The sequence below is a fragment of the Arachis hypogaea genome, chromosome 10 (assembly GCF_003086295.3).
Source record: "Arachis hypogaea cultivar Tifrunner chromosome 10, arahy.Tifrunner.gnm2.J5K5, whole genome shotgun sequence".
Classification (NCBI taxonomy): domain Eukaryota; kingdom Viridiplantae; phylum Streptophyta; class Magnoliopsida; order Fabales; family Fabaceae; genus Arachis; species Arachis hypogaea.
In genome coordinates, this window is record NC_092045.1 from 15,198,001 (window position 1) to 15,223,147 (window position 25,147).

The 25,147-nt window shown below is 30.4% G+C and overlaps 1 pseudogene; it reads right to left on the bottom strand.

Moving 5' to 3' along the window:
• Window positions 1–19,422: 19,422 nt before the first annotated feature.
• LOC112717356 (peroxisomal and mitochondrial division factor 2-like) lies at window positions 19,423–20,160 on the bottom strand (annotated as a pseudogene).
• Window positions 20,161–25,147: the final 4,987 nt, after the last annotated feature.

The window sequence follows — 25,147 nt, forward strand, 5'->3', positions numbered from 1 at the left end:
TTTTATAAATTCCTTTCCCCACTAACTTCTACCAATGGAAATCAACATGAAACTGAAATGCAAGTTTTCACTGAGAATATACGTCAATTATTGTCCAATATCAATTAGTATTGAATGGATTGTCATGCTCCATGAGATTATGAGTCGAATTTAACACAAAAAACTAAATTGAGAAATAACGAGATTGTCAAGATATACCACTCGAATTAGATAACAAATTCATGAAAATTGAAAAATTAATTCCGAGAGAGAGACTCGAATTGGATAACAAATTCTTAAAAATTGAAAAATTAATCAAGAGAGAGAGAGAGAGAGAGAAGAAATAGTTGAGAGTAGATGCTTTTATTCTATTCGACTCATCAGGTTTATAAAAACTATATCTATAATTAATTAATATACAAGTAGCAATATATTACATTTAACTGATGATACTATATTAGAATTGAGCTAATAAGTCTAACTCAACTCCATAAACAACTAGACATATGAGAATTTTCTCATACTTATTAATACCATGAAGTCCATATTCTTAACAGATACAGGACTTCTACCAAAACATGGCACACACTGCTAAAATCACTCAGAATTTATACTTCTATACATATCCTAAGTAAAACAACCTTTACATCTATTCCCCCTCATGGGTTTATTTGGCTACTTAATTTTAAGTAAAATAAAACTTCTACATACACAAAACAAAAAGAAAAAAAAGTTACATGACTCCCAAGGACTTTAATTTGAGCTTATTATTTTCTTGTTGGTGAATCAACCTTATTAGGCGGGTTTGACTACTTGTTCTTCAACACCTGGATGAACCTGATTACTCTTTCCAACACTAAAACTAGCAACTGCCTTTCTCTCTTCACCACTCACCTCACCTCTTCTTTCTCTTTCCTCTTCCATTCTCTTCATCTTCTCTTCCTGCCTCTTCTTCATCACAAAAATGTGAGCTGAACTTGCCCCAATTGAAGACATTTTTTTCTCTGCAAAGACAAACAACAATTAGTAAAATAAAGGTAGGTTAATTAGTAGGATATAAGTTTTTGCTGGCTATAAATGTTCTTGTATGAAATTTGCATTGCCAAAGGTGGAATTTATAGAAGTTGAAGTTGAACATGACACAGAGCATGTGTGTGGAACAAGCATCTAAGATTAGTTTTTCACTAATTAATGCCACTCTGGTTGTGTGCCTTTGCTTTACAACCACCCAATAATTATTAATCGTTTATCATAATTGCATAAAATAATTATGAGTTTAGCTTTAATGCTATTATTAGTAAAAATATTCGAATTTTTTGTTTTAATAAATATAATGCATTAAAAACTAAATTTTGTATCTTTTTCTATAATTTTTTTAATTAATAACTTTATTATATATGCTATAAGTATATTTGAGAGGCAATAAAAAATCAGCTTAAAACAGTTAAAAAGTATTTAATTTCGTATTTTTTAATTATTATTTATCTTATTTTATATTTTTTATTTATTATTAGAACAATTGAACAATATTAAATATAATAAATATATAATTATAAATATTATATACACAAAATATGAATATTAAATGAAATAAAATAATTTAGTTATTATCTTTCTAATATTCATGTATTAGCTAAACCCAATAATTAATTAAAATACGATGAGAACACAACTATTTCTTGTATGAAAATTTAAAATAAAGTTGGGTCTGCGCACTACATTTCAATATTATTGTGTTCTAATATCTCATTCTCAGCCATCTAAATATAGTAATTAACCAAAGTAATGCAAGTACCCTTTTCTTTTCTTTTTTTTTCTTTTTTTTTTAATGCAACTAGTATAGTGTCCTAACGGCACTATAGTAAAAAAACTTATATTGAAAAATGCTAATATTTTTATATATTAGGTTTATTGATAATTTTAAAATTTTATTTTAAAAGTTATAATAAGTGTTTAGAACATTAATTTACAACTTATATCCCTACTTATGTTTTTGAAAAGATGGTGATTTGGATAATTTAAGGAGGGGAGCTCTATAAAAATCATCCAATAATTAAAAATATGAAATTTAAATATGTAGTTTCTATGTTTTGGATTTGTAATTATTCAACTTTTAAATGTCTTAAGTTTTTCCTAACAGATTAATGATTTTGTTATTTTCTTATCATGATGACCGGTTTAACAATATAGAGTGTATATTAAATTTATTGCATGACTTGAGTGGAACTCTTAGTTGTTTTAATTACGTAATGAATGTGGTTTAGCAGATTAATTAAACCATATTGTCACAAATTACATATGCCACCAGTTTAGCTTTATTTGATAAGTGCGTGGTACTGATAAGCACATGTAGCATCTAGGAATTATAATTAACATTAAACTATCAAAATGGTATCCAAAGTTTATATGGCTGACAAAAAGAATTTCAAACAATGTTAATGGCAAATAAATTTTTGAAAAATTTAAAAATACGATAAAAAAAACTAAATATTAAACATATATATTAAAAAAATTTTAGAAATCAAATTTTGATACAATTTTTTATAATTATTATAAAAAAATAAAATCTTTTTATTTTAAAATTTAGTAATTTTATGTTAAGTAATTTTTTTTAAAAAGTTTTTTATTGTGAATTATCATATTTTTTTAAAAAATATAAAAAAAATCTAGAAATTAAATTTTATTCAATATTTATTTAAATATTGACACAAAAAATTAGATCAAATGGATAAACTATTTGTTAAATACAATTTTTTTTATCACTTATAAAAAATATTATAATTATTAATTATTTTTATCGCATTTTTAAATAATCTAAAAGTTATTTTATTAATAACATCTGATCTTTTACGAATTTTTTTATATAACTAAATTTTTTAGATACTAAATTAATAATTAACCCTAATAACTAATAAGCAATATTCAAACTATGCAGCCTTCAATAAGTGCCTGGTGTATTCTATGGTTATGATAGTTGTGAAATTTTGATGATATTATTTAAAAAATGTAGATAAAATTAAAATCAGATTTTTTTTAATGAGTTGACAATATTTTTTCAACATTTTCTAAAGTTCTTCAAAAAAAAAAGAATCCACTCTAGCGGTGGGTGAGCTCGTCACTATGATGGTGGCCACAAGATGAAAGAAATTTGTAGCAATCTCTTGAAATAGTGACTGTAAGTCTATAATATGTATGAGATATCGTTGGAGGATTCATTTTAACAGCAACAGAGTGAAAATAATACATATAATTGCTACAAACTTAAGTATTAAATTAGTTTTAATGGTGAAAATTGAAACTATCTTTAAATTTAAAAATATTTTTTAAAAGATTTTTTTGTTAAAAAATATTAAATTTTGAACAATTTTATTCTTGATAAAAATAATAATTACAATATTTTTAAAAATAAATCGTTTCCAATCCAATACACGATTTTGTCTCTTCATCTTCTATCATCTTATTGTCGCTCTATCTCCTTTAAAAACACTTGGTGACCTCCATTATTATCGTACCATCATTGTTCTTCATCTACCCACCATCACCTACATTCAGTCACCCACACCTGCACCTTCATCCCACTATAACTCCCTCACTATTAGGTGTCAATCCTCAAATTCTCTCACAATAATTTACCACCAACATCAACAATAAAACAGAAAAAAAGGAAAAAGAAGAAGAAGATGTAGTGCTAGAGGTGATGGTGTTAAATTTGTTAATTTGGAATTTGGGTTAAAAAAAAAAAAAGAAAAGAAAGGATCGCTGAGGCAGAGAAAGAAATTGCCACGACACTATTCTGGTAAGAACCGGTATAACCGTTTTAATAAAATAATAATTTTAAGTATTTGGAGTAGATTCAAAATTTAGAAATTTTAATTTAAAATTTAAAGATAAAATTTGGATTCAGTGAATTTTTCTAAATTGAAAAATGTGTTTTTTGCGAAAGATTTTTTGTAAAAATGTATACCGGTATTTAAGCTAGCAGTATCGGCTCTAGACTATCCGATACCGTATTTTTAGAAAAATAAAATTTTTTAAAAATTTAATTTATAGTTTTGAAGAGGCAAAAAATAATTTAGAATCGAAAATCGGACATTAATCTTAAAGGTTTTGGCCCAAAATAAGTCAAACGGACAAAAAATGTTAAAGGATTGAATCGGGCCCAAATCCGGCCCAAGGCCCAACATATATATGCTCATTAAATGAGCATTTCAACTCATTTCCACCCCAAAATAAGAAATGGGACACTGCTGAGTTGAGAGGAGAGAGGAGAGGGGTTTCACTATTTACCTCCATCTTCCTCAAGCCATAACTTGAGCTACGAAGTTCCGATTAACGAGCCGTTTGCGGCCACGTGAAACTCTCGTCGAGCTCTTCATTTCTATATAAGCAAATCTGGTAAGAAATTGCGTCTCAAGCTCCAGTTTTCATCCCTAGAATTTTTGCATTTTTGGGTTATAGTTTTGAGTAAATTTTGTGATTTTGCTGGTTTAAGTGATCTCTAGTAGCGGATAATTGTCGGGCTTTATCCCAATCACCGTTGGATAAAGTAAGGAACCTTTATATCTTTGTAGTTTGATGTAGTGTGGGCTTTAGTTGATAATGCATGGTTATGTTGTATGTATGAAGCTATTTTTTGGAGTTGGTGGCGGCTTTTGGTTTGGCTTTGATGGTTTGGAGCTTGGTGGAAGCTTGATTGGAATCAAGTGTTTGAGCATATTAGGAATCAGCCAAGATATGATTTCGGTTTTCTTTAGGTAATATGTAATGTTTCGTGAACCTTAAACTAGTTGACCTTAAGAGAGGATTGGATGTTTGGGTGTATATTTAATTGTATGTGATTTTGATGTTTGAAGATAAGTTGTATGGTGGTGATGATGATATAGAGTTTTGGGATGTGGAATATATGAATTTTGATGTTGATTGTTGGTATTTAATGACTATGAAGGTTGATGATGAATGTTGTGATTTATTATTGTTGATGAGGGTTTGTTGATATGGTTGATGATTAATGATGAATGTTAATGTTGTTGGTAATTGAAGGTGAGTGTTGAGATTGTTGATAAATGATGTGGATTATGAATTTTGGATGATGATAAATTGATGCTTGATGTTGATAAGTATTGATGGTGATTTGTTATATTGATGAATAATGAGGATTATGAGAATTCATGGTAATAAGTTAATGTCAAATGTTTGTGATGGCTTGGATTGAAAGATATTGATGATTATGATGTGTGATGATATATGTTGATGATGATTTTGGATTTTGGATCTTGTGGTTGGTGTGGATATTAGATGGCGGTTGAGGAGATTTGATGTGAACTTAGGTTGAATTTTAAAGTTGGATGAGGTGAGTATTAAATGGTTAGATGATTGAATGGTTGATTTTTGAGAAATGAGTGGTAGGAACCTTTGTGTTGTTTTGGTATTGTTTGGAATGTGAGTAGTTTGGTTTTCAATTGAGAGATTTAGTAAATTTGAGTTTTTAAGGTTTTTGGTAAAAATGAGTCTTGGGCTAACTTTGACGGATCATATCTTGAGCTACGATTTTTGAAATTGAATGATTTTTGTATCAAAATAGAGATAATTCAAAGAGCTTTAAAACGGTATCAATTTTGTAGAAATCTAAATTTTGTAGAGAAAGATATGATCGTTGAAAGATGGTGTCCAAAATCTGAATTTTATGGATGCTGCAGAATTTGTGATTTCTTATTTGTGTATGCACGCACAGCCTTGTCCGCATGCACACCTTGTGTATTTTTGAAACTGTGCTCATGCACACTCTTGTGCGTACGCACATACGGGGATATGGCTGCTGTTGGGAGCGCTAGCACACTCTGTGCGTACACACAACCAATGAAGTTTTGCGAGCTGTGCGCACGCACACGTTGAAAAGTGTATTCTGTTGAGGGCGTTCACATGCCTTGTGCGAACGAGGAGAATTGAAAAATTTTACTCCTGTACGTACACACACTTCTTAAAAAATTTTCTGGCGTGTGTATGCACAACCCTATGCGTACACACACTGTCCTGTTTTTCAATAAAAATCTTGTTTTCAACTGTTTCACCTTCCAGGAAAGCTTGTAAACTTTCGTAACATTTGTTTAAAACTTTTTTGTTAGTTTTAGGATCTTGGATCAAGGGAAAAAACAATAAAGTGATAAAAAGGGTATTTTTAGGTATGAGTTTAGAGCCGGTGACCTAGGTTTGGAAGGTTTGTGTAATTTCTAGTTGAACTGGTGAATGTGGAGTTGTAAAGTATACGGTTGAAGAGATTTTTGAGAAATGAAATTGCTTATGATGAACTTGAGAAATATGAATGTTTAAGGATGTTAATGAAAATGATGATGGTCATGATGAGTTGAGGACTAAAAAAGGAATGATGATCTTGTTGAATGTTGAGAGTGTGCCAGGCACTATATCCTTGGGTTAAGTGTGGTGATAACTCAAAAAGGAATGATGATCTTGTTGAATGTTGAGAGTGTGTCAAGCACTATATCCTTGAGTTAAGTACGATAGTGTGCAGGGTATTATGTCCCTGGGATTGAATTGTGATTAATAACCTTTTCTGCTGCAAGAGTGTGCCAGGTACTATACCCTTAGGTTACGCATGCGAGTGTGCCCGGCACTATATCCGTGGGTGAATAGAGTGTGTCCGGCACTATATCCGTAGGTTAATAGAGTGTGCTCGACACTATGTATGTGGGCGTGGCAAAAAAGCTACATCTGAAAGGATGTGTTGGATTGGCTTTTATAGACCGACAAGTAATATCACGAGCCAATAGGACAGACATTGATCATATGCATCTCTTATGTGTTTGTTTGCTTTGATTACTTGAGTTTGCCTAATTGTATAATATGCCTACTTGCTTCTTGAATTACTTGTAATATATGAATACTATCTGAGTTTTACTTGCTTGCATTATCTGTGATTGTCTGGTGTTGAGGAGAATAGGTAGGCGATGGTGATGGGGTCGATGGAGGGTAGGTTGGCGAAGGCTGTGCGATACAGCGGTGTGGTTTAGTATTAGTTAGAAATTCCCTAAGTTTAGATAACCCTGTGTATGGTTTATGGTTTAAGTTATTTATTTTGTTAAGGCTTGAATATTCTGTATTGATGTGAAGTTCTAGAATTGCCTTCGGCGTCCCAGAACCTTATATCTTACATTATTGGGCATTGTTACCATACTGAGAACCTCCAATTCTCATACCATATTCTGTTGTTGTTTTTCAGATGCAGGTTGCAACCCACTTCTGAGTTGCTTGATGGTGACAGAGCGGAGGACCTTTATCATGTTTTGGATTCCTTTGATTTATTTGTATTAGTATTCTCACTTTTGTATTTATTTTGTTTAGAAGCTTACTTTGAGAGAAAATTTGTATAAGCTGTTTTATCTATTTAAATTCTGTATATCTGTATATAACTAGCCGGCTTAAACTTCGCGAGCGGCGGCTAGATCCCTATGATTGTTATCCTTTGATATATCTATTCATATGTCTCGGTATCTGTACATATATCTTATGCTTCGTTTAGTGTAGCTTTGTGTGAACATTTTGCGCTTTTCGCACTCTGTTTTTGAGCTTAATCCTTCATCGGGCTTCTAGAACATATTATTTCTTTCTACATAATATATATAAGCCTTAGAATTGTCGTAACCTTTTATTAACCTTTGCTTTACAGCATGAGGTAAGACTTAAGGTAATTAAAGTGTTACAACTCTCACCTTCTCCATTGTTTCTCTCACCATTCACTTCTAAATGTCTTTTCTCTTTCACTAGTGTCACATGCTCTCTCTCTCTCTCTCTCACATGCTCTCTCTCTCTCTCTCTATAAAGGATTAAACTACAATGTGCTAGTGATAGCAGTAATGATAACGAGATGATGGTAGATGATGTAGTATATAGTTGTTAGTGACGATAAATACAAGGCTAAGGATGAAGATGAAAGATAAGGTGATGGTGATAGTACATAGACAGAGAAGCGTGGTTGGTATGTTAGAATGAAGATGGAGGTATTTTTAGAGATAATCTTGAAAGATTCATCAGATCTTTCTCTAGTTGCTCAATTATGCATACAAAACTATGGGTTATCATAAAAAGGTTGTAAATTGCTCAAGCTAATAAGTATCACTATCTATTAGTAAAGTCAGATTTTATTATGGCTGTGAACTTCATAAAAATGGTTGTCCATCCAGTCACCCTAATAATGTTAAGATCCTTTCTATTCGAATTCATCAAATCAATTAGTGCCACACCTGGAGGGAAGTAAACTCTGTTGCGAACTTATTGGCAAAAAAAGGACATGACCTCTCTTTTGGTCTTCACATTTTTTATTCTCCTATTTCTCACTTTTACATTGCTCTCTCTGCATGTAGTTTAGGAACTCTTAGATTAAGAGGAATACTTTTTTTCTTTTTTGTTTGTTGTTTTTTTTTGTTTTTCTGATTTTGGGCTCTTTGACCCTTCCATTCCAAAAAAAATGTTGGAATGAAGTTGGCTGATGCCGTGGTAAAAATAGAAGTTTGTGGATTAAAATAGGATGATATTAGAGTTAGAAAGATATGATGAGTTTTTTTAATTGTAATTATATTTTTATTAGAAAAAATTCAAAATTTATTATTTTTCAATGAAAAGATCATTTAAAAATATTTTTAATATTAAAGGTGATTTAAAAAATTAAAAATAATTTTAATTTTTATTAATATTTTTAAAATTAAAATAATATTTTGCTTATTTATTATTATTATTAATTATTTTCGCACCCCTTTCTTAATATTTAGGGCAATAAGTAATACCATTTTTTATCAAATTAACAAAATTAAAGTTTAGGATTATATTTTTATTAATTTTTGTCAGCATTTATCTAATAAAAAAAGTAAATAATTTTATATTATTAAATATAATTTTACATTATTAAAAATATTAAGGACACTCTACTATATAGATTAAAGTTGTATAGAGAGAGTATAAATTTTTTTTATAGTTATTTTTTATTATTTTATTGTTGTTTAAAATGTGGGTCTTAACTTTTTCAATCTCTCTTTTATCCCATAAAAAGAAAAATTTGTAAACATATCTTTACCATATAATTCACTAAAATACTAATAATAATTAATTAATGATTACAAATAAAAAATATATATATTGACCCCTAGCACTCCTCGTTAACAAAAAGTTGAATTCCAAATATTTTCAAATCTACGTGCCTTACTTTCTTATGTTCACGTGGCGTACGCAAAAGACAAGTGTATAAGATGGACCATAGAGTATCCTTTATTTAATAGAATTAAAAATATGTAGAAAATAGTGTATTTAGAATTATGTTTTTTTCATATTTTATATAGAGTTTAATTTTAATGTACTGACATTATAAAATATTTTATATAATTATGTAATTTTATCTATTTTTTTAAATGACTATTCACGTATTAAAAATAAGTAGTATGATCATAATCTAATCAATTATGTGTCAAATAATTTATTATTATTACTACATTAAAATATTAATATAATAAAGTCTTTGATTAAATTTAGAGATTTATCATTGTGATAGTTATTATAATATTAAGAGATGGATCTTTTATAATTTAATCTAAATTGTTCTTGATCATAAAATTATTAAAAAGGATATTAATAATCCGAAAACATCAATATATATATAATGGTCTTTATTGGACGAAAATTAATAGATCTCATTTATTAAATTATATATATATATATATATATATATATATATATATATATTATTGATGGTGCATATAGAGATATGACCATTGAACTGACTCACTTTAAGAATTCCTAATGGCTATAATTACCGCATATTTGTTAATAAGATACTCTTAAAATGCACATAATAATATAGTTTCTTTTGACCTGCGACTGTCATAGTAATTAACAATGTATTTATTATACTTTGATTCCAGACACCTAATATTCTAGGGTGCTAGTTGAAAGGATATTGGATATGATTTAAATACTTTTAGAATTAATGATTAGTCAATAAGAAATCCATCAACGTTCCGTAAAGAGTTTGAGCTCTATGATTATAATGACTAAGATGAATAAAACCTTGGTCAAGGGGATTGAATAAATGAAGAAATGAATTTCTTAAGTCATTCATAGTTTATTATAATGATGGTAACAAGTTAGAATTTTGACAATTAAACCATATTCTAAGGGTTAACTAAGAACTGGAAAGATGGAAGGAATTATATTTTGTTCTTCTTGGGTTCTTAGTAAAAATATATTACTTCATACTATCAGGTTATTGAGGAGTGTTGCTAGACGCCAACCTTAATTAGTAAATTGAGTATGACTAATTTACTATCCGCTTAGTATTGAATCTATGAGGTCACACACGAACGAGTGTTCTAACCTTTACTGTAGAATTATTTAATTATTATTTTGACTCGATTAAATAAATACTTATATTAAGTCAAACGAAATATTATTATATTTTTTGTTAGCACCAAGAATATAATAGTAATATATTAATTGAGAATATTAAATGAGAATTGAGAATAATTAGTTATTCTATTTCTAAATTTGAATTCTAAGTTTGGATGAGATCCTAACTGATTCTGTTTCAAATCTCATACTATATATATGTATGTCAAGAGTAGAGGACAGAGATGAAACCAATACATTCCTTTAACTTTACATATATAAATGTATGTGAGTCTAATTTTTGAAGAAGAATTTTATGGTATGCATAGAGTTGTAAAGAGGTTTCTCAATTTAGATCAGATATCCATTAGTCAAAGAGTTGACAGCAAAGGTTGGTCTCAGTGTGAATACACATAGAGTCTTCGTACAATCGAAGAATAAAATTTTTAATAAAGGGTCCAAAGGTGTTTAGATTTGATCTATATATTATTCGAATAAAGTTTAATTACAGAATAAATTTTTAGGATTTCTTTTTTTTTTCTACTATGTGTTATAAATACATGGTAATTCTTCACTATGTGATCAATATAAAAGATAATTATTTTTATTGATGTAACGTTATATAATTAAATACATATATAAAATTATTTTATACTGATAATAAATTAAAATTAAATTTTTTTTATATATCCCCCAAAAAAATAAGAAGAAAATAAAACATAGCCGTTCGAAACTTTTTAGAGCAAATGCTACATAATCATTAAAATGATTATTTTTAATTAATATTTAATTACTTTTAAATATTATAAACTAAATTTTAAATTTTAAATTTTAATAATATAAAATAAAATATTAATTTAAAATATTCTTTAATATTAATAAAAAGTATTTTTTAAATATTTTTTAGCTTGTTATTTATTATTATGTTGACTCTATTTTTTCTCAAGTAGTCTCATCTTAATATATACCAAACGCGACCTAACTAATAAGGGTCCATCTACTGTACAGATGCATTTTTGTACAGATTTATAGATTTTTGTTTTATTTGATTTAAAAGTGTGTCACTAAAAGTGTTGCTTAAAGAGAAAGTGTTACTCTTAATCGTTAACTTGGCTCTGATACCAATTTTTTTCGACTTTTCTTTTAATTTCTTTTTCGAAATTTCTATTAACTCTTCATATTTTACTTTGAATAAGTTTATAATTTGTATAGGTGCTTTATTTAAAGAATTTTGATAAAAAGTATTGACCATTTCTAAATGTTTTGATTTATAACTTTTCAATCTTGTTTTAGTTTATAATATTCTTTTTTGCATGGATTATTATATATAAAATCTTTTATCTGTTTGTCTTTTTCTTTAATATAATTTCTCAAATCCTCAATAACTTCTTTTATTTCTACACTTTCTCCTGTTTCTAAATATCTGTTTAATTTTTCAATTTTATTCTCCATTTTATCTTTTAACATCTTTAATTCTTTTAAGTCATAATATGGTTTTCCAGGAATTTATAAATTTTTTAAGTTTAATTCCAACTTGTTTATATTTATTCTTATTTCTATCCTTTTTATTATAAGATCATCAATTTCAATCTGAAGATTGTTTAATTCCCTTTTATACTCCTTTATTTTACCTTTTAATTTTCTCGTCCTATTTCTTTTTATTTTATTTTCTGGTTTTTCAATCTTTTTATGCTTCATTATTTATTTTAAAATTTCTGCAAACTCTATCATTGATTCATCACTATTTTCTAGAGATTCTATTAATTTCTCTAGCTTTTCAACTTCTCTTTTCAACTTGTCATAGATTATTTTTAGGGCTTCAAATGCTCTTTGATTTATTTCAGAAAATTGTAAATAATTCAAACGATTTTCTCTTTCAAATAACTCTTGTTTCTTGTTTTGATAAGTTACATATATTTCTTCTTTATTTATTGTCATAATTTAGTATTTAGGGTTTCATTTAATTTTTCGACCTTTTTTGTTAGTTCTTTTATTTCAGAATTTTCTTCTTTAATTTTTAACTTAGATAAACTTAAAGGGCTATTAATTTTAGATTTTCTTATTTGAAAATTCGATGAAACTAATTTTCCTGATGGTTCTTTTAATAATAGAACTGGGTTTTCAATAGCTTTATATTTTGGTATTTCTGTTTTTACAATTTTCTGAAATAATTCATCAACATAAATTCTTTCTCTGTTTTTAAATATTATACTATGATGGCTATTTGTTAAAGCATAATTTATTGCATATGTAATTGAAAATGGTTCATCATCTTGTTCCATTAGATTCTTTCTGTGAAATTTATAAGCTAAGCTTATAGATCTTCCAAGATTTTCAGTTGATAAAGGTATAGCGTATCCAAGATGGGCATTGAATTTAACATTTACGTTTGCCAAGTTTCCATGAACAATTCCAATTATTTGATCTATTGGGTCATCAGTAATTCTTTTATCACAGATTGCTAAGCTTATTGGTGAATTAATTCCTTTCATATATGTAGATTTGATTAAGACTTGTATAGTACTAATATGAATCCATCCAATTTTAGATCTTTTTTGTTGATCTTTAATTTTCTCAATCTGTTTACTCAATTCTTCATCATTTATCAAAGCTATTTCAAGTTCTCCATTGGCGGATTTTATCTTTATAGGGGCTTCAAGTTGAATTTTTCTATAGTATATTATATTTTTTCTATTAAAAACTTCTTTTAAAAGATTTTGTTTATTAAAATTTTCATTTAATTTGAGATTTAATTCTGTTTTTAGAACAGCATGTTTTTCATTATCTAATAAGGCAGATAATCTATAATAATCAGATTCTTCAGTTAATTCTAAACTTTCTAAATAATTCATAATTAAGAGATTAGGATAAAGGCGTACCTTTCTGGAGAAAAACTTCATTTATTTAGTATATTTTACATAAGATGTTTTTATCTCCAGAGGGGAGATGATAGATATTAACTCCAGAGGGGAGTTTAAAACTATTTTTCCTAAGGAAATTCTTTTGTCAGTCTACAAAATCGCCTCGGCAGCTTCCTCCTTGCTCTCCTAGCATATGAGTACTCTTAGCCTCCTGCTTTCTATTGTCTGATGATTCTATAATTGCCTAAGCAATCTATTTATAATGGTTGGGTCTGATGGACAATTCCCATCCTTACCCTTCTTATGACGTCATTGCTTACGTTATTGTTTATTATCTTGCACCAGCTACATTGTTGGTGCTCTATGACCTAAGCGCTTACGTCATTATGCAATAATGTCGAGAGATGCTTCAGATGCGCTGTCCTCTTCTTTTATGTGGGTGGATGAGCTGTCTTCTTCTTTTATGTGGGTGGATGAGCTGTCTTCTTCTTTTATCATGTGGGTGGATCCTATTTCATTATTGCTTTCTTCAGATATTTCTGAGACACACAGCTGGCACTTGTGGTCTTCTCTGTTTTTTATCAAATAGCAGAGATTCCTTTTTATCCCTTCAGGGAGTTTTTCTAAGAGTCCGGATAGATTGTAGAATGCAGATTCAAACTCTACCAAGAGTCTCATCTCTCTTTCTTCAATTTCATTTCTTTTACTGGACATAAGCAGAGTATTTCTGCTTTTATAATTGATTCTTGTGTGAGATTCCCTTGTAATCTTTTGAGTTCTTTCGAAGACCCTTGCTAGTGTGCTGGCTAGTCTTCCTTCATGACTGTAAATTGTTAAGTCTTGAATATGATCAATTGGTTGAAAATTAACTGGAAAGACGGACATGAATATTACTTGGTGTGCTGGAACCAAGCATTCTTCTTCTTCATTAAAAATAGGTTGACTGTTTGTAAATTTTAGGGATATATCCCTTGGATTTACATTGTCAATCATATTTTTAAATCTCTTTACTGCATCAACAAATCCTACAGGAAACTCACTAATAATTTTTAGATCATTAAAAATTAAAATTGTATCAATTAATCCATACTGGAAAAACTGATAGGTGTCCGATGGGGAAGCATCTGGAAATATAACCAGCTTTGTTAGCTGTTCTTTGGTAATAGGATAATATCCCAAAATTGCCCTTTTTTCTTCAGTCCAATTCAGGACTATGTTAAGGGTTTCTCTGAGATTTGATCTACAGACCCTTTTCTTTTCCTTGATTTCAGCCCTTGTAGGAATGTTTCTTATTATCCCTGTTCTCTGGGTTTGAATTGGAGCTTTATCTGCTCTTTTTAGGGTTTGCTCTGGATGGAGAGCTTCATATTCCCTGAAGGATTCCTTTGCCTCTTCTAGTGTTAGAAACCCTCCTTTATGAATTATCCTTGATTGATGTGTGAATGGTGCTGCTTTTTTCCAGGCATCATATACTCCTTTCATGGGGCCATTATAAATTACATAATATTTTTTTATCTTGGGTGGATTTTTTAATGATTTCAGCAATTGTTTTATTTTCTGAAATTTTTTCTTCACCTGATTTGTCCACCATACTTAGCTGGCTGAACTCTGATGGTTTTGCTTGTTGTGTTGATTTCATTGCTTCAATGGCCTTCTTGAGGGATTGGATCTGTGTCCGTATTTGCTGACAATGCTTGCATTTTTCGAGTTCTTGTTCATATTTTTCAATTTCTTCATCTAATGCGTTGTAGACGAACTCCATTCTCTCGTTAATGTATCTACAATAACATTTTTGTCACCATTAATATATTCAATTTTTATTGGATATTGTAACAAAAATAATTGCCATCTTACCAATCGTACTATGATTATAATCAACTTTTAAATTATATTGTATAAAACCTGTTAGGTAACTTGAATCTGTCCTTAATGTAAATTCTCTGGGTAGTAAATCAATTTTTCATTTCTTAAGAGATTTAATTGCTGCTAGAGTTTCCTTTTCATGAGTGGTATATCTCTGTTCTGTTGGAGTAAAAGTCCCTGAAATATACCTGCAAAGTAATTCCTTTGGGGAATATTTAGAATCTAGTGATTCTTTTTCTTGTTCCAAGCTTTTTATAGCTTTCTTAGCTTTTATACATTCTGACCAGGTTATGTCTGAGGCATCTGTTTCTACTATTAAGTAGTCATTTTCTTCTGGAATATAAAGTTCTGGAAGTTTTTCACATAATTCTTTAATTCTTTGAATTTGCATACTATCTTTTTCATCCCATTTCCATTCTTTTTTAGTACTTATTTTTGAAAATAAGCTTTTAGTGTATTCTGTTATATTCTTTAAAAATCCTTGATCAGAAATATAATTTATACACCCTAAAAATCTTTGTAATTGTTTTCTGTCTTCTATTTTATTAGGAAATAAATTTACTTTTTCTAGAACATTTGGTTGAAGTTTTAGCTTTCCTTGAATGGATAGAATTAATCCAAGAAACTCTATTTCTTGTTTTGCTATTCTTGCCTTCTTTTTGCTAAGAACTAATCCTTTTTCTTTACATCTTTCTAAAACTATTAATAATTTTTGAAGATGATCTTCTTTATCCTGTTTTGTAAAAATTAGTATATCATCAATGTACACTAAAACAAATTCATTTAACTCTTTTAGATTTTCTTCCATAAATCTTTGATAAATACCTGGGGCTTGTTTTAATCCGAATGGTAATACATTCCATTCATAGAGCAACACACTTGTTGATTCTTTTGTTGGGCAAGTAAAAGCAGTTAATTTCTTTGTTTCTTCGTCTAAACGAAGTTGCCAATATCCTGATTTTGCATCAAGAGATGAAAACCAAGTTGCTCCTTTGATTTTTTCTAAAATAGAATCTTTTCTTGGAAGTTTATGAGCATCACCAATAGTTGCTTTATTCATCTTCTTATAGTTAATAACCATTCTTCGTTTTCCCCTTTTAATTTCATTATTGTTTTCGACATAAAAGGCTGGAGCCGCATGAGGACTTTTACTTAATCTTATAATTCCTTTTTCCAAAAGATCTCTACATTCTAATGAGAACTCTTCTCTATCTCTTGCGGAATAAGGAATTTTATTTGGAACATTTATCTCTTTTGTAGAATCTTTTAATTTAATACTTACTAATTCGTTATTTGTATTTTTAATATCTAAAGGATTTTCAGCACAAATTTCATCCAAAAGTTCTTCTATCTTTATTTCAAGATTATTTTTTGGAATATTTATCTGAAAGTATAAATTTAAATAACATGTCTCTAATATAGAAAATATTTTAAATTTTAAGATCTTATCTATAGTAGTAGTTGGTATTTTTATACTTTTTGATTTTTGGTTTATTGAAGAATCGTGTGGAGCTTTTAAAACTATATATGTTAATTCTTGAATGAATGGATGATATAGCTTTAAAAAGTTATTTCCTATGATAAAATCTATTCCATAATCTAACATATATATAGATGGAACAATGAACCTGTAATTTTGAATAAAAATTTCAGCCATCTCTGCTTTTTGGTCAATTTTATGTATTGATTTGTCAGCTATTCTAACTCTTAATGGTTTCTTTAATTTTTTCCAATCAAGTTTTATATTTGAACTAGCAAAGCATTGTGTTGCTCCAGAATCTATGAAAGCATTTATAAACTTTTTCGTTATTTTTATAGTAATAAATGTGGCATTATTACTCAGTCTCTGAGTCTGTTTCTGAGACATATTCAAAAATATAGTCTAAGTTATCATCAGATTCCTCTAATGGTTCCATGAAACAAGACTTAGCAATTTCTATTTGTTTAGTAAGATCCTTTTTATCCTTCTTTTTCGGACATTCATTTGCATAGTATCCTTCTTCTTGGTAATACCAACACTTACAATTTTCTTTTTTATTCGGGCAATAGTCATTTTTTTGTCTTTTATTTTTATTGTTATCTCTTTTCCTAAAATACCCCTTTTTTCTCCTGTTTGGATAGTATTTTCTTTTTCTAAATTGATATTTTCTTTTTCTTTGAAAATTTTTATTAAAACTATATTTTTGGGGTATCTCTTCATTATCCTGACAGCAAATTCTAATTATATTTGCAAATCTTTTTTGAGTTGCTTCTTGCATACAACGTTCTTTTATTTCCTCTCTTATTGCAGAGGTTGCTCCACCAAAATTATTTTCAATTGTCCCTCTATTTATTTCTCTTATAAATCTTCCCATTATAAATTCATTAGCAGGATATGGAAGTTTTGTTATATACATACTAAGATAATGATTTTTATCTTATTCTTTTAATTTGTAGTAATGTATTCTATATTCACATATATAAGACTCTACATTACATAGATCATATATCTGAATATTAGCTAAATAGTTTTTTGCTTCTTGATATTCTTTATTATAGACTTCTTGTCTATGATCTATAATATTTTTTCCAAAAAATTCTTTATATAGAATCATCATTATATATAATATCTTATCATAAGCTGTCATTTTTGTTGCTAATTCTTCTGTTATTTGGTTTTCTATTGATGTCATATAATCTCTTATAGTTCCTTTAGTATGAAACCCTATGTAATTCCAAATATCTCTTCCAGACAATTCACTAAGTTTTGGATTAGTAAATGCTTCTAATAAAAAGGAATTCAACCAATTTTTGAAAATTTCTTTTTCATTCTTTTTACAGTCTAAGTCGAGTATTCTTTCTCCTTTCATTTCCTGGATTTTAGGAACATATTTTGATGGTATTTTTGTATATTTTGAATCTTTATTTATAAACCCTTTTTTAAAAGCATAATTATCAAAACTTTTTCCCATTTAAATTGAGATTGATTATCCTTAGATGTTCCAGCTTCATTTTTTACTTGTATTGGAATTGCTAGTTCTTCGTCACTTGAGTGATCTAGGATGTGTTCTTCATTTTCTATATTTTTAGAATTTACTAATTCTTCTTCTATTTGAAAATCCTGTTCCATAATATTATTTTCTTGAGCCATTTTTAATTGTTTAAAAAGCATTGTAACTTCTTCTAATTTTTCTTCAATATTCATAATTTTAGTGGTGGTTTTACTTTTAAATCTGTTATGTTGATTATATTTTGAAATTTTTCTTCTTTGAGATTTTCTTTTTCCTTATTTCTTTGAAATTTTATGGATACTAATATTTCTTCAAGCATATCTACTATAGAATTTAATTGTGGGTTAAAAGTATGATAAAGATGTAGGGAATCATTTCCATGGTAACATTTTTTAGAAATTCCGTGTGAAAAATAAGTTTTTTAGGTTTTTGAAGTCCTTCAATAAAACTTATAGTAAAATAAAGATTTTGAGAAAAATCATTTTGTATTGATTTTAAGAATTCGGTGTCATTACAGTTAACATTAGTTAAAATCATTAATTTTTGGTCTATTAATTTTGATAACTTAATTATTTCTTCTCTTAAATCTTCTAATTTATTTTTTTCCATTAAGTGCTTTTCTTTGTGAAGAGTTACAATTTTAAGTGAAAAGTGTGGCTTTAAGATGTATGGTTTAAGTTTTTCCACGTAAGCATATCTTTAAATCTGTATAGATTTTTGATCAGTACCATATAATTTTCTAACTAATAAAGCTTGTAACCAATAACGTACCCATGTGGCTTTGATTGGCTGTTTCCCTTTGTTAAACATTTATATTCAGACATTTTGCCGTATGCTTTTGTTTATTATAATTAAAAGATATATACTTAACTTAGAGGGAAAAAAAACTACATTAAAAAATGCCCAACATTTTCTAAAATATTTCAAGTAAGAAACTTAAGAATAAATCAAAACTTAACTCTCGGTACTTTTTTTTAAAAGAAAATTATAGATACAACAATATAGATTAAATGTTATATAGACAACAATGTATCAAGTTCTTTTAAGGATTAAGTACTTTTTTCGTTTTTAAAGTCGGGGTGAAAATCAAATTCATCCTCGACTTTTTTTTGTTATTAAAATCATCATTAACGTTACAAAATGTTATAAATTCGTCTTTTTGTCCGTAAATAATATTTTTCGGATAATTTTACCCTTAAACAAAAATATAAAAATACCTTCACCCTCACCCTCATCAGAATGATTTACAACAGAAAAAAAACAGAGCACAAAATTTAGCATCAAAAAATTTGTTTGAGCAGTAAATCAGTAATAGAGTTATCAAACTAAATTTATCATCAAAGTCAAGCAGTGAGTAAACTCAACACACAATTCTGTTTTAATTCCTCAGAAGAAAGTACTAACAACCAACAAGTATTCCAACTTTTCAACAAGAAATCAAAATTCACAGGCTTGATAAACATTAAGCCATATAAAAAACCATCATCTTCATTATTTTCATGGATTAACCAAAAGTAGAACCAGATCACAGCAGCAGCTGCAACAACAGTAGAACCAGCTGCCACCACAGGCCACTGAACATTCAAACCCTTCACCCCTTTCCCATCTCTAGCAATAACCTCATTTCCATTCACTCCACCATTCACTCCATATCCAAGCTCTTCGAATTTTCAAAACTCTCCACTTCCTTAGTCTTCTGCCTAATTTCAAAACCTCATTTTCCTTCTCTTGAATCTTCTTCCTCAACTCCACCTTAACCCTAGTGCACTTGTTCCTCTCATCAATAACTTTTTTCTTTAGAGCTCCAATTTTCTTCTCCAAATTCCTAATTTTGTTTCACTCTCAGATTTGTCCTTCTTCAGGAATTCAACTTCTCGCTCCAGCAATTTCACCTTGGATTCTATCTCCGGTAGCAGCTTCCTGAGCTTAGCAACCTCAACCATCATCTCCTCGGCGGCTCTTATAGCCGATATGGAGTCATGTTGGAGCCTCGCCAACTCTGTCTCCAGCTCTGCCGCCCTCGCGGTGATCGCACTTGCGGCCTTAGTTGCATCGCGCGACTGTTCCAACTCTTTCTCCATCGCGCCAACTCTATCATAGCTGTGGCTGAGGATAGGAACAGATTGAGAGAGAGGGAAGAGCAGATCCCCTCACCACCAAAAGTTCGACGACGGTAGGATGAAGATGGTAGGGTGACGGAAAGGGAGAAGATGGTAGGGTGACAGAAAAGGAGTGAAGAAGAATTGGGGGTTGGGGAGGAGGTGGTTTCGAAGAGAATGGTAGAAAGAAGGGGATGGGGAGAGAAGACAGTGAAAAGACACTGGGGTGGGGTGGGGTTTTATTTTTATTTTTTAATATTATTTTTATTAATTGTTAAAGGTAATTTGGTAAAAAAAAAGGACGATTTTATAACATTTTGTAACGTTGAGGATGATTTTAATAACAAGAAAAGGTCGGACACGAATTTTATTTTCAACCCAGACCTTAGGGACGAAAAAAGTACTTAACCATTCTTTTAAAGTAGCCCAATATTATATATATGAACACCTAAAATATATGAAAAGAAGACAAAAATAATGATAGTTTATGCAATAACGCAGTAACACAACACAATCATTCATCAGCATGCAAGAACAATAAAAATTGATATAGTATAAAAGTAGTGTAAAAATGCGGAACAAAAATTTCCTCTATTTGTGTAAGAAAAAACTCTACACAATTATCATTATGATTTTTTAGCTACTATTCACTCCACTATTTTCATTTACATACTTTCTATTTTGTTACGTAACTAATTGGTGTCAAATATTCCTTTGTTGCCCACCTATTTCAGTATTAATTATCTTTCATCCATACAGGAGTTTTTCCAACCCTTTTGTTCATCTCTTCCTCTTTTCGATCACTTGGTCCAATTTCTCTTTCACTCCCTACTTCACTATTTGGGCTCTCACTTATTGGGCCGATGTTCGTATCAACCACTCCTTCCATGACAATAACCTTGTCCTCAAAATCTTCTTCTAGGTACATCTACACCATCTCAGTCCAATTGACCTAAGTTGGTTCTTCACTCAACGCACCTTGTCATTCCACCAAAACTTGGACTTTATATTGTTCTTCTTCATGTTGCAAAATTTGACTATCTATGATTATTGCTAGTGCGAAATTAAAGAGTAAAGTTAAAGGAAGTTGATTAACTCCATCTTCCACTCCAGAATTACCCTTGTATTCCTTCAACATTGGCACATGGAAGATAGGATGGATGGCACTCCCAATGGGTAGTTCGAGCTTGTAAGCGACGATCCCCACACGTTGCAGCACTTTATAATGACCATAAAACCATTTGCTCAACTTCATGTTACTCCGATTCACCATAAAACCTTGACGCTATGGTTGTAACTTTAGCAATATCCAATCCCCTTCTTGAAATGACTTCTCCCATCGATGTCCATTAGCTCTTAGTTTTATGCGTTCCTGGGCCTTTCGAAACTGAAAATGAAGTTCCATGTCTAGCACTTCCCAAACCTGCAACATGTCATCCACATCCTACACTGAAGATGTGCGGCTAATATATCCCAAAATCGTGCGTGGCGCAAAACCATAAATGTCTCATATTGCGAGATTTCAATAGTCAAATGGAATGAAGTATTATAATAATACTCTGCCCATACTAGAAATAAAACTACTTGGCTGGATAAGAATGAGTGAACACTCTCAAGTATTGCTTCAAGGTTATATTAACAACATTGTTTGCCTGTCTGTTTGAGGAAGTTACACTGTGCTATACAACAACTGCGTCCCACAACTCTGAAACAGTTGTTTTCAAAATCGGCTAAGGAAAAAAGGGTCTCAATCTAAGACAATTAAGGTTGGAAATCCATAGTACCTCACTACATTATTAATGAACTTCTGAGCCACCACCTTTGCTAAAAACTTGGTTTTCAATGGGCAATGCGGGAAATTTTACTGAATCTATCCTTTACCATTATAAGTGTTATGAATCCACTAGAGTTGGGTAGTAATAAAATCCATATTAATTATTTCCCATGGTTTGGCTGGAATTGGTAATGGTTTCAATAATCGTTGCAATTTTTCATGCATATATTTAGTACTGTGGCAATCTAGGCAATGATCAACATATCCAATGACATCTTAATGCATACCAAGCCAAAACAATGTCTCCTCCAGTCTTTTGTAAGTCTTCAAAATGCCACCATGTCCTATTGTTACAATCGAATGAAATTTGTGTAAGAGAATCTCTCTCAAATTGGTAAATCATGCATCCAAATTTGATCCCTATATAGCATAATTCTATCCTTATACATAAAATCAGAAGGTAATACCCTAAACAGCAGCTTCTCTTGTAGTTGTTTCATATCTTCTGCTTCTTGATTAGCCCTTAATAATGTAGGGATAATGGCTGATTGCACAGTTGTGAAGGCTTGAAATTAAGTCACAACAATATCTTCTTGTCTCGACAGAGCGTCTGCTACTTTGTTAAACTTGCCCGGTCGATATTCAATCTCAAACTCATGAGCTAGTAACTTAGAGAGGTAGTGTTGCTGTTCCGAAGTCAAAGTTGCCTAGGATTTAAGTTCTCGAAGTCCTTAGTGGTCAGTTTTGATCACAAATCTCCATGCCAACAAGTAGTGTCTCCACTTTGCCACTACCAGTGTTACCACATATAGTTCCTGCACATACGCTGATGCTTGGGTCAGTCGTGCTCCCAATTTCTTGCTAAAGAACGCAATCAGATGCCTTGCTTGAGATAACACTGCACCAATACCCATGTTCGATGCATCTATTTCAACCTAAAAGTGCTTTGAAAAACCAGGGAGGGCAAGGATGGGAGTCTGAGTCATCACATGTTCAGCTGCTACTGTCCATTGGAAGGCATTCTTCTTTAGCAGTTTCGATAACGCCTTCTCCTTTAAACATTAAAAGCTCGGCGAACTTCACCTTTTGTTTCCAGAAGTGTTGCTCCAGTCCCCCTCTGACTAAGCCAGCTCCAAACCCACCACCCAACATATCATCCACGACGTCATCGTTGTCATCGATCTTAAGCTTTAACTTCATGCTTTCATTCATCACCGAAGAATCCATGGTTGTGAGTTGAAGTTAAGTTTCAGAAATTCTTTCATTAACCTCGGCCAATCCTCGACTCAACATGGACACCTCTTGTTTGTTGGATAACGTCAAATCTTCTAAGTAATTCAAGCGAGTTTCATCGGTCATTCTGCTAAATCTCTCAAAGAAAGCACCAATTGAAAGTTCACACAATAACACAGTAATCACAACACAATAATTTACAATAATTCAAGAACAAAAAAAATTGATATGGTATAAAAGTAGTGTAAAAATGCAGAATAATAACTTTCCCTATTCGAGTCAGGAAAAACTCCACACAATCCTCATAATGATTTTCTAGCTATCACTCACTCCATTATTGCCATTTACATACTCTTCAATCTGTTACATAAATAACTAATGACAAATATTCCTCAATTGCCTATCTCAGCATTGATAGTCCTTCATCTACATAGGATGCCTTCTAAGCCTTTTGTTTGTCTCTTTCCCATTTCGATCACTTGGCCCAATGTCTCTTTTACTTACTATTTCACTATTTTGGCTCTCACTTATTAAGCCGATTTTCGTATCAAATAAGGTAAACATGTTTCAAAAGCTAAGTGGCAATATCAGAAAGTAATTTCTACAACATCCTTCGGCCGGTGCAATTTATTCATAGAAACTCGTTGAGTTATACACAACTCTTTCGGCTAAAAGGTTCACTATTAAATTAGCCGATCTTCGAATCAAATACTCGACATGGATAACACATCCTCTTTGCTTCAATTATAAAAACAACAGCAATAATATCTCTGAATGACTTCTTGGTTGTCTGCAACTAACTACTCTTAATAACATGAGCATTACATGAATCCATTTCAAAATGCAGTTTTTTGCAGTTAGACTCTCAAGCCATTATCAAATCTTGCCAAATTGCAAGGAGCTATGTTCTTTGCATACTAGTTTAAGGTACACTTAATGAGTAATCTTGTAACTAATAACATTCCGAATTATCCCAGATGACACAATCAAAATATATCTTCTCCTCTTCAGCAAAAATGCTATTATCATAATTGTGTTTCACATAATTTGAGTCAAACAACATCCAAGAGTTCTGAACTTCTCGCTTTATAGAGTTTAGGATTGAGGTAGAGGTTTTAGAGAGATCAAGTACCAAAGATCAAACTTGGCAGGCAACTGTCGAGGGAAGGTACACATTTTCCACATTAAAAACTATCATATTTCTCTCCAACCAAACACACAACATTATTGCAACAAAGAAAAATGGTCCTCCTGCCTCAAGTCCGTAATGAATCTAATCCTTTATTGAAGCAAATTGTAAAAAATATGATTAGTAAAAACTAAAAGATTCCATTCTACTCGAGCATAAATACAATCTCTTGAGTAATGGAACACAATTTTGTCATCTTGGAGGTAATGCAGACAAGTTACATCAGTTGCTAGATTTCTATCGGAGTGAAACATAGATGTGGGCAATGTATCATAAAGTATCAATCCAAGAAGTAACTGAATCCTTTTAGGAATACGAATCTTCCATAACCATTCTCAACTGAATGATCCATTCTGATGAGCCTCATCACAAAAAGCCAATTATATCTTCCTTTATCGTCTTGGGTCTACATTTGAAAGAATGCCAAAATCATAGACCAAACTTTTCACAACTACATCACTAGGTAGATATGTAGCAACACTACAAGAAAAACACTGAGTACCATCAGAATTACCATCGGATTTAGTGTTGAGTTGTACTGGCAGAAAAGAAGAGAAATTCATCGCTAGAACATGTTACCATCGGAATGTATTTTTTGTCGCAAAAATGGACAGTAATTGTTGGCGTAAAAATAAGACTAAACAGTGCCAATGTTACAGTCGGATATTCCGGCGGTATAATCTGCCGGTATAACAGTTTAATGAAATGCGTCGTTTTGGTGATTTACCATAAAAAAAATCTGACAATAAATCCGATGGTAAATGTGGCTTAAA